At 36.5% G+C, this 11,368-nt stretch overlaps 1 pseudogene; it reads right to left on the bottom strand.

Annotated features, from left to right (window-relative positions):
• Nucleotides 1-2,873: 2,873 nt before the first annotated feature.
• The window catches only part of LOC102250508, a 66,010-nt pseudogene continuing 57,515 nt past the window's right edge, over nucleotides 2,874-11,368 (bottom strand).

The raw sequence follows: 11,368 nt of genomic DNA, 5'->3' as shown, positions 1-11,368 counted from the left end.
TCACACACACAAATCCTCAGAGGCAGAAGTAGTTCAAAGAGCTTAAATCCTCCTTATTATTTATGTTATTTGATTAGTGTTTCTTAACACAGCCCCAGCAGTATTTTTGTGTGAACTGACAAGCCCTGGATGTCCCTCTGGCAGCAGGTGGCTCCCTTGAGCTATACTTTCTTTGCTCCAGAAGGCGGCCTGGAATTCACCTACCACTTGGTCAGTCCACTCTGCACACCATGGAAGGGAAAGCCAACTAACTCCAGAAAATCCAGATAATCATACTGCTTTTAAAGGGCTCTCGATGCACATTCTGTGTTTCTCAATATGTGCTGGAAATACGGTAATGTACAGATTCTCTCCTCTGTGGAGGGAAACAACGCCCACGTGTTTCTCTTCTGGTTTCCCTGATTCAAGGTTTATTATGTGGTGAATTGATGACTGTTTCGGGTTAAATAGAAAAGAGAAAGCAGTTCATTGACATGCTGATGTATTGTCAATTTTTCTGCCCTTAGATGCTCAGCGGTGATAAGAGAGGTGAGAGTAAATGAATCACAGGTCACACTGTCAACATTTGATGTTTTACCAAATCAGGTGGATACTTCTCCTTTATTAGGTCAGCACGGTGTGCATAGTCAGAAGCCGCACCCAGGCTATTTTAGGTTAAATGATTTTAGGTTTTACATTTTAAACATTTCTTATTGGGAAGGCAGAAAATGATTTTATATTTTCTCTATGCTGCCAGGTTATTTTCAAAACACAGAGTTCTGCATCTGTTTTTGCCACACTCTAGCCCTCCTTTTGGAAAGCGACACTTTAAGCAGAGAGTGCTGGGGTTCCCTGTGTTTGTTACTTAAGTTTCAGGCCAGAAATTTTATTACCCTCTAGGGTGGCAGAAAGTGTCTGCCAGGATCGTTAGAACAAAAGCAAAACCAAGCACATCTAATTCAAACTTGTAAATAAATAAATAAACACACCCAATCACCAAGTCACGGGTTCCCATGCTAACAAGACAGATGAAAAGATGAGTGAAGCACATCAGTGTAGTGAAAGAACAGTGTGGAAATGGAGAAATGGAGACTTCTTTTCTGCCTGACAATATTCACAGCCCAAAACTTTAAATCAATACACTAACTACACAAAATGGGTTTTGCTGCAATCTGGTGCTGAGTGCATAATGAAGACCCACGCAGTGAGGTCAAAGGAATCAGAACTCTTGCCTCTCCCCTGTTTTGTTTTGTCCTGAGAGATATGGTACTGATAAGAACGAAGAGCTTGGACCAGCTGTGGGCATGTATTTATTACCAGTGACAGACACCTAGGTGGGTAAGATTCAGATGAAGTGAAATAGAGAACAATGGTTCAGATAGTTTCCTCATCAAGATGATTTGCTGTGCCTCCAAAGTTTTTTTCAAAACAAACTAGACCCTTCTATTTTTTATATTAGAATAGACATTCATATTAATTGGCTGCTTCAATATTCTGGTAAATTCCAGCTTTCTCTTAGATAATAGAAATAAGTAGAGTTCACGGGAGATCTGGACAAAGTATGTTATTTTTATCCATAAAAATAGCATTTTAGAAATTAAAAGGAAACTAATATACGTGTGAGGTAGAAACAAACAAGAAAAAAATATAAGATATGATAAAAGTAGCAATCATAGAATAAAGATCTTGTTTTAAGTGTATACAGGATGGATTATTTTACTAGAAAATAAGAGAGTTTCCCAGAGGAAATGATATTTGAATATTCACAAACTCCCTGATCACTGCTCATGGCTTTTATCAAACAGATCATTGGTGCCATTTATTATCCACATTTTATTTTTATCAAATAATAAAAGGTAATTGGAAGAGGATGTATATTGGTCTATAGAAGAAATGTAGGGAACATTTTTCAATGGAAGACAACTAATGAACATTAAAAAAAAGCCATTAAGTATAGCTGCTTTGTTGGAATGAGGTTTGTGATTCTGTTCTTGAACCAAGCAGGCTGCCCTAGGCAGTCTAGAATATTTCCCCAGGGTTCTTCCAGTCTCTCCTATGGCTCACTGCTTGTCAACATATCTTTTAAAGTTTTAGGGTCCCTACTCTCTTGTGTTTGTTTTTCTTAATTTTTCTTTTTTTTTTTTTGGTAACAGATGTTTCAAATTGAGCTCTTAAACAAAAGTACATTTCACTATAGAAGTACTATTAAATAGGTACTTAAAAATACTAGAGGTCCGATGCACAAAATTTGTACAAGGGGCTTGGCCCTCACAGCCCTGGCTTTGTCCGGAAGGACATCTGAAAGGATGGCCGGAAGGTGGTTTGGCTGTCCGGTCTAATTAGCATATTATGCTTTTATTATTATAGATATTTACCCTGATTACCAATGCTCATGCAATAGTACATTATACATTATCTGCATTATTTTCAAGGTCATTTTCTTTTCAGTAATAACATAGATAAAACCATGATATTTGTTGCTTGTATCAAGTGCAGGTTAAAATCCAGATAGCCTCAAAAACAAATCCTGTGAGATATTTCTCAATCTGTTCAGGTGAAATATTATGCTTAACATGTATGAATACAGTTGTAAATATTATGCTTAACATGTATGCATCAGTTTTTAACAGGCATTAAAGTCTTTAATTTAGATGGCTGTTTACAATTTGGGGACAGCGCCCTGGGATGTTGGGCTGAGGACTGAATATATCATTTATCGGTTGGTGTCTATTCTGCTCCATTTTGGGGGTATGAGGAGTTTGCTAACAGAAAACCCCCTGTGATGATGCAACACTATCAGCTATTAGTGCAGAAGCTTTCTGGGCAAGATTGTTTTATTTATAGGACATTTTGCTGGAAAAAAGAAAACAGTGTCCAGCCAACAAAAGTGCCAACTAACATGACTGACACAAACCCCATCTTAGGGAGAATAGGTTTCCCGAATAACCACCTTTTTCTTTTTCATTCAGTCTCATTTCAATAAACCATGTTTTTCTTTTGGTCTCAGTAGGCCTCTGTTTCATCTGCCGCACCTTCTGTGCTGTGTTAGCTTTTCTGTCTTCTTGAATTTGTTTCCATAGAGCACTCTCACTGTTCTCCATAGTCTCTTGCATTTTTGGAGGATAGTTCTGTGTACCTGTTACCTGTCAGTGTTTTTTTCTTCGAGGCCTATCCTGATCCCACTGTATTTTCAGTCATTATTTTGATTGGTAAATAATCCAAAGCAGGACATAAAGGTTTTTCTTTAGAAAGTTCTTTCCACCATTTCTGTATATTTGAATCCCCTTCGTAAACTTTGCTCTTCTGTTACAGTGATGTATGAAAATCTGAGTTGATTAGGTGACTGAAAAAGTCCCATTTGATATTTTCTCATATTCAGTAACAGTTGTTTTAATGTTCATAGCATCTCATTTTCCTTTTCTTTTCTTTTCTTTTCTTTTCTTTTCTTTTCTTTTCTTTTCTTTTCTTTTCTTTTCTTTTCTTTTCTTTTCTTTTCTTTTCTTTTCTTTTCTTTTCTTTTCTTTTCTTTTCTTTTCTTTTCTTTTCTTTTCTTTTCTTTTCTTTTCTTTTCTTTTCTTTTCTTTTCTTTTCTTTTCTTTTCTTTTCTTTTCTTTTCTTTTCTTTTCTTTTCTTTTCTTTTCTTTTCTTTTCTTTTCTTTTCTTTTCTTTTCTTTTCTTTTCTTTTCTTTTCTTTTCTTTTCTTTTCTTTTCTTTTCTTTTCTTTTCTTTTCTTTTCTTTTCTTTTCTTTTCTTTTCTTTTCTTTTCTTTTCTTTTCTTTTCTTTTCTTTTCTTTTCTTTTCTTTTCTTTTCTTTTCTTTTCTTTTCTTTTCTTTTCTTTTCTTTTCTTTTCTTTTCTTTTCTTTTCTTTTCTTTTCTTTTCTTTTCTTTTCTTTTCTTTTCTTTTCTTTTCTTTTCTTTTCTTTTCTTTTCTTTTCTTTTCTTTTCTTTTCTTTTCTTTTCTTTTCTTTTCTTTTCTTTTCTTTTCTTTTCTTTTCTTTTCTTTTCTTTCTTCTCTCTCTCTCTCTCTTTCTTGTGGTGTGGCAAGACAATTTATTTGTGATGCAAAATTAAAGCGGTGCCCCTCCTGGGTTCCCAGTGTTCCATCTCTGTCCATCCTGCCATGGAAAAAATCCACCTTGTCTTCATCAAGGCCAAAGCAAAGGCCAGTGTTCAGAGTATTTGTTTCATATTAAAGCTTAATCCTGTGGAGCCTGCCAGGTCTATGGGGCTAGTCAGGGGTGGGCAAACTTTTTGACTCGAGGACCACAATGGGTTCTTAAACTGGACCGGAGGGCCGGAACAAAAGCATGGATGGAGTGTTTGTGTGAACTAATATAAATTCAAAGTAAACATCATTACATAAAAGGGTACGGTCTTTTTTTTTTTAGTTTTATTCATTTCAAACAGGCCGGATCCGGCCCGCGGGCCGTAGTTTGCCCACGGCTGGGCTAGGTTGTGCTAAACTAGAAAGGTCACCTTCCTCTGGGCAGAGAGCACCCAAATGAATGAGAGAGTGCGTTACCAGGTTGGGGAGAGCAGTATCATCTCCTTTTCCCATCAGAACAAGACAGGTCTCTGCTAGAGAAAGGGTGTCTGACTGCTGATGCCTGCACTGCAGTGAATCACTGCAGGCCCATGTTCAGGATTGCAGGGCCAGATTCTCTCACTTTAAATAGGAAACTGAGAAATGACACTGGTGATTCAGGGATCCGAAATCTCACCATTTGGCATAATGAGCATGAGATATTGTTCTGGCTTCACCTCTATTGAATATATATATATATATTTATATGGATTTTGAGAGAGAGAGAGAGAAACATCAATTTGTTGTTCCACTTATTTTATGTATTCATTGGTTGATTCTTAAATGTGCTCTGACTGGGGATTAAACCCATGAACTTGGCCTGGCCTCTATGCTCTAACCAGCTGAGCTACAACAGCCAGGACTTACTGATGTTTGCTAATTGTAGTAGATGTACTGTATACTGTGACTTCACATCTTCTGACAAGAATGTCACACTGAATCCTGTTTCTTTAAACAGTATCCCTCAGTCTTCTTTTGTTAGCCAGTAATGTGCACCTTTAACCTTTTCCTTTCTGCACAACTTGGTTTAGCATGACATCCACTTTCTGTCTCTTGCTGCCAAACCATGAGCCAGCAATGACAACCTGTATTAGGAAGTGGACCCAGTGTTAAGATGTAAGTCCTTTGCGTCTCTTCTGTGTCAACTAAGCTGGCATTAATATAATCATTTTCAGCATTTTGCAGTTTAACACGACTGTGATCATCAAGTTCAGCTGCTGCCACCAATTTTGAGCATCCAACACTTCAAATTTATGCTGGATGGTGACATACTGGCTGTTGGAGGGAGCTAGTGGAGGCTCATGAATATACAATAATATACTTATGGAAACAACAAGAAAAGATATTGTGTCAAAAACTATTGTTTGAATTTAACCTTTGTAAAAATTAAATTTATTGGGGTAACATTACTTAATAGGATCATATAGGTTTCAAGCATACATTTCTATAACACAAGATCTGTATGTTGCATTGTGTGCCGCACGGCCAAGGATGAACCTGAGGAGGGGCAGTGAAGGATTGAAGAAAAGACAGACAAGAGAATACAGCTGGGGCTCGGTGGATCTCCCATGCCTGGATGAGGACACAAAAAAACCCAACCTGCAAGCGGATGCTTTATTTTACAGTCTGATTAAAACAAGGGTAGATTAACATGTATACAAATGTTCTTGTTTTGGCAACACTTGCTGCACCTCCCACAGCCCATTAGCTACTTAGGAATTAGGGAGGGCTACAAGGTCAGACTTAATTATGCTAGGAGAGCTCTGCCCTCCAGGCTGGGACTTGTCTGTGACCCTGCCATAGGTCAGCCCAAGGCTTGACCCTAGAACCACTCCCTACAGCACTGTGTGCTCACTGTCCAAAGTCAAATCATCTTCTGCCACCATATATCAGGCCCCTTCAGCCCCCTACACATTCAAACCCCCTTCCCTCTGGCAATCACCACACTGCTTTTGTGTTTACGAGTTTCAGTTTTATATCTCACATATAAGTGATTCATATGATTCTAAGCTTTTTCTGACTGACTAATTTCACTCAGCATAATGTTCTCAAGGTCCATCCATGTTGTCACAAATGGCAGTATTTTGTCTTTTCTGATGGCTAAGTAGTATTCCATTGTATATATGTACCACATCTTCTTTATCCAATCCTCTATTTCAGGACACTTTGGTTGTCTCCATGTCTTGGCCACCGTGAATAATGCTGCAATGAACAGAGGGGTGCATATATCTATCTTTGTGAATAAACATATTTTCAATTTTTTTCGGGTATATGCCCAGGAGAGGGATTGCTGGGTCATATGGTAACTCTGTTCTTAATTTTTTGAGGAATTGCCAGAATGTTTTCCATAGTGGCTGCACCAATCTACATTCCCACCAGCAGTGGATGAGGGTTCCCATTTTTCCAGAACCTGTCTAACACTTATTACTAGTCTTGTTGATAATGGCCCCTCTAATAGGTGTGAAGTGGTATCTCATTGTAGTTTTGATTTGCAATTTTGTAACTGCTGTGAGGTTGAACATCTTTTCATATATCTGTTAGCCGTTCATATGTCTGCTCAGGCCCTCTGCCCACTTTTTAACTGGGTGGGTTGTTTGTTTGTTTGTTTGAGTTTTATGAGTTCTTTATATATTTTGGATATCAGACCTTTGTGGGAGTTATTATTCTCAAATATCATCTCCCACCGGGTCTACTCCCTCTTTGTTTTATTGGTGGTTTCTTTTGCTGTGCAGAAGATATAGTCCCTTTCATTTTTTTTTTTTTTTTGCCTGTACTTCCCTTGTCTGTGGGGTTAAGTTCATAAAATATTCTCTATGACCAAGGTCCATAAGTTTAGTAACTGTGTTTTCTTCTATGTAATTTATTGTTTCAGATCTTATATTTAGGTCTTTGATACATTTTGAAATATTTTTTGGTACAAGGAGACAAACTGAAATCTAGTTTGATTCTTTTGCATGTGGATTTTCAATTTCCACAGCACCTTTTACTGAAAGAGGCTTTCTTTTTCCCATTGTTTGTTTCTGGCTCCTTTGTTGAAAATTATCTACCCATAAATGTGTGATTTTATTTCTGGGCTCTAAATTCCATTGCATTGGTCTCTATGTCTACTTTTCTGCCAATACTATGCTGTTTTTATTGTCAGAGCTCTGTAATATAATTTGAAGTCCAATAGTGTGATGCCTCTAGCTTTGTTCTCTTTTTCTCGGGATTGCTTTGGCTACTCAGGGTCTTTTGTGGTTCCATACAAATCTGATGATTTTTTTGTTCTATTTCTTCAAAAAATGCCATTTGAGATTTTGATGGGGATTGCACTAAATCTGTATATTGCTTTGGGTAATATGGCCCTTTTAAGTATGTTGATTCCTCCAATCCATGAACACGGAATAATTTTCTCTTTTGTTGTGTCTTTTTGAATTAACATTTTTGAGTGATGCTAATTTACTTGTGGCTGAAACAGAGTGATGGTCTTGATTATTAAAGCCAAGAATATAAACATGTTGAAAGAACAGATGGTGATAAGAAAGTCTCAGGATGATAACGACACTTGTGGTAAGAAGAGACTCGGAACTAAATATCAAAGTCATCAGTAAAAAGCCTGTCTTAGAAATGACAATAGATTGTCATTAATTGAATTAGTTGCTTCCTCTCAAATTTTTGAGTTTGTGGTCAACTCTTAGGCACTCAAAATGTTCACAGCAAGCAACATTATGCATTTCTGTGTTTTCCTGATTTGAAATGGCATAATCATGAAAGATTATATGTTCAGAATGTATTATTGCTATTATGAAATGCATTTGGTCTGCATATACATTTTGTCATCTCTTTAGATCAATTTCCCAGGGCTTCATAACCTACATTTCAGGAATTACTTAACAATACAAACCTGCTGTGTCCTTGATATGTTCTTTCATTAAGCAGAAATAAAGAGTGAATATTCCTTCTTTCTGTTTTTTCTTTCTTTTAATAACATTTCCCCTCCAGGAAGAATATAAAACAGATCCAAAAATGCCAATAATGAAACAATATAAAGTAATTTTTCAGGTCCCCTAAATTGCCACTTATTAGTTGACCCCTGTTTTCCTTTTGAAAAGTAAGTTTTTGGAGTACGAGACTAGGTATTTCTATGTATTACCAAGATACAGGAAGGTGTGCAACAAATTTGGATGAGTTATTTTAGAAGAGATATGTAATTTCTAAATGAGAGTTGGATAAGAGCCTAAGTCTAATCCCTCTGTGAATAAAGATGCAAAGGGTTGTCAGAACAGTTTGGTTCATCAAGCTATAAAGTGAAATTTATTATGACACTCTTGGCACATGTGAAACCAACAGAATTAAACCCTAAGCCTTAGGAATCCTTCACACTGTATCTGATTCTAAGAGGCAAGAGACAGTTTTATGGACTGAATATATATACTACATGATTGGGGCATGATTTGAGGACAAATACCAGTAAGTCACTGATTAGTTTTTAGTAATTTCATGGCTTGAATATTACTTTCCAATTAAGTCTGTTTATAAACAGAGTTATTTTTATTCTTCTAATATTAAATATTGATGCATAGTTAGTGAACAATAGTGGCTCTTAAGACCTGCATGTATGTTATTTTTTATATACCCAATTATGATGTATACAATAAAAAGTAACATCTTTATTTTGTTCACACTATTCCTAATTGAAGAAAATATGAGGTATTTAACTGCAACAAGAAGTCATTTTTAGGGATCTATTTTAGAGGTGTTTCAGTAGTATTTCCTGCGGGGTTAGATAAGGTTATGAGAGAATAAGTAGGAGTCAGTCAAAGCCACAGGAAGGATGCAGAGCCATTAAGTAAGATGAGGTAGGCCAAGGGAGAACAAGTTTTGGAGGGATTATCAGAATTTTACTTTTAGACATGCTAATTTAGGTTATCTTCCAATTAAGTAAATATGTCCAATGGATTTACATCTATAAGTCTGGAATGCATTGAATAACCTTGACAGGAGATGGTCATGTTAGAGTGTTTGGCATTGAGATGGTGACAGATACAACTGGACAAGATCATGACAATGTGACTAGAAAAATAGGAGAGTAGGGGAGAACTAAGTTCTGGGGAACTCCAGTCTTTAGAGACCAAAAAGGAGAAAAGATCATCATGTTGAATGAGACAGAAGTATATTTGATGTAAGGAAATACAGATGAGCCCTTAGCAGCTTAAAATTCAAAGGATATTGTTTAAAGAATTAAGGTTTATTTTAGGAGATTCTACAATTTGATAGTCAATAAGGGTTGGCTCATAGGAAACACTTACTACTTACCTGAGTAGCCTGTACTTTTTGGTTACGGTTTACTTTTTGCCATGGCTTTTAGGTTTAATAGTGAAGAAGGCCTTTGGAAATTTACACAATTGTCATTCAAGTAACAATTTAAAAAATGTATGTCAATTTTGAATGATGTTGATCTTGACAAAGGAGTGGAGATCAAGCTCATGAACACTAGGAAATAATAGAATTTCCTGTGGAAAGTATGGTAGAAAGAAGAAGCGTGTGACATTATTTGCCCTAATTCAATATGTTTCCTTTATTTTAGGAGTCTTCTTTGGTACACTGCTAAGCCTGTTAGAGCTTAGTATATCCGTAGTCAATTTTAAATCCTTCCACACAGTCACTAGTAAGTGGTACAGAGATCTTAAATCTAATTCTAATATACCTAACTAGACAGGTACTCTTTAGGTGAGATTTGGGACTTGATCTTTCAACAGAGGTTTGCAACTTTCTCAGTGCAAATCTACCAAGACTGTGGATTCTTAGGTTGTTTAATTCCGCTATCCTTTGCTGGATTATATAGAACTTATGGGGGCATTTTATAAAATTAAATGGTCACAGTGGCTTTAGTGGGTTCTCAGAAGCCATAAGATAATGCATCTTTTTTAACAGAGAAATAAGGTAAGGATGTAATGATCATCTTTTTGTTTTTTCAAAGTGCTCTATCAGTGTCACTCTCTCTAAAGCTTATTACAGTGAACACTAAATCCGGATTCATTGTTATGCTAACCAATGCATAAGTATTTTTTCATTGTGATTCTATGTTTTTTTTTAAAAAATCAAAATAATTTAAAAGCATAAAATCTATGCTTTTAAACTACATCTTTTCCTACACCTATTTATGTATATCTATCTCACCATAACTAATACTACATTGCACCAATTGATAAAAATATTTTTATCATAGCCTAATTTCTTCAGCAACAGAATTCTATGGAGGGCTGTAGGTCTTTTGTGTCTGCTATTAATGACCACATATATATATTTTATTGATTTTAAAGTATTTGCAATGAATGACAGTTTCTTTTTTCATTGCATTCTCTCCTGAAGGCACACTGCCTCCTTTGTTGTTGGTGTAGAAAAGAAATTCCATTTTTTTTATTGTTTAAAGCTGGGGTCCTCAAACTATGGCCCGCGGGCCACATGCAAATACAAATATTGTATTTGTTCCCGTTTTTTTTTTTTACTTCAAAATAAGATATGTTCAGTGTGCATAGGAATTTGTTCATATTTTTTTTAAACTATAGTCTGGCCCTCCAACGGTCTGAGGGACAGTGAACTGGCCCCCCTGTTTAAAAAGTTTGAGGACCTCTGGTTTAAAGTATTACAAATAGTAGTACATATGTCTCCTTTTCCCCCACTGACCTCCCTTCCCACCTTCCCCACCCCACGGCACATGCCCTCACCCCCTAGAGTCTGTGTCCATTGGTTATGCTTATATGCAAGCATACAAGTCCTTTGGTTGATCACTTACCCCCACTCCCAACACTGCCCAGCCTTCCTACTGTAATTTGACAGTCTGTTTGATACTTCTCTGCCTCTGTATCTATCTTTTTGTTCATCAGGTTATAATGTTTTTTATTATCCATAAATGAGTGAGATCATGTGGTATTTTTCTTCCACTGACTAGCTTATTTCACTTAGCATAATGTTCTCCAGTTCCATCCATGCTGTTGCAAATGGTAAGAATTCCTTCTTTTTTACAGCAGCGTAGTATTCCATTGTGTAGATGTACCACAGTTTTCTAATCCATTCATCTGCAGATGGGCATTTAGGCTGTTTCCAAATCTTAGCTATGGTAAATTGTGCAGCTATGAACATAGGGAAGGATATATCCTTTTTGATTGGTCTTCCTGGTTTCTTGGGATATATTACTAGAAGTGGTGTTACTGGGTCAAATGGGAATTCCATTTTTAATTTTTTGAGGAAATGCCATACTGTTTTCCACAGTGGCTGCACCAGTCTGCATTCCCACCAGCAGTGCACAAGGGTTCCTTTTTCTC

This window comes from Myotis brandtii, unplaced genomic scaffold (assembly GCF_000412655.1).
Source record: "Myotis brandtii unplaced genomic scaffold, ASM41265v1 scaffold1755, whole genome shotgun sequence".
Taxonomy (NCBI): Eukaryota; Metazoa; Chordata; class Mammalia; order Chiroptera; family Vespertilionidae; genus Myotis; species Myotis brandtii.
This window is presented reverse-complemented; position numbering and strand designations above follow the sequence as displayed.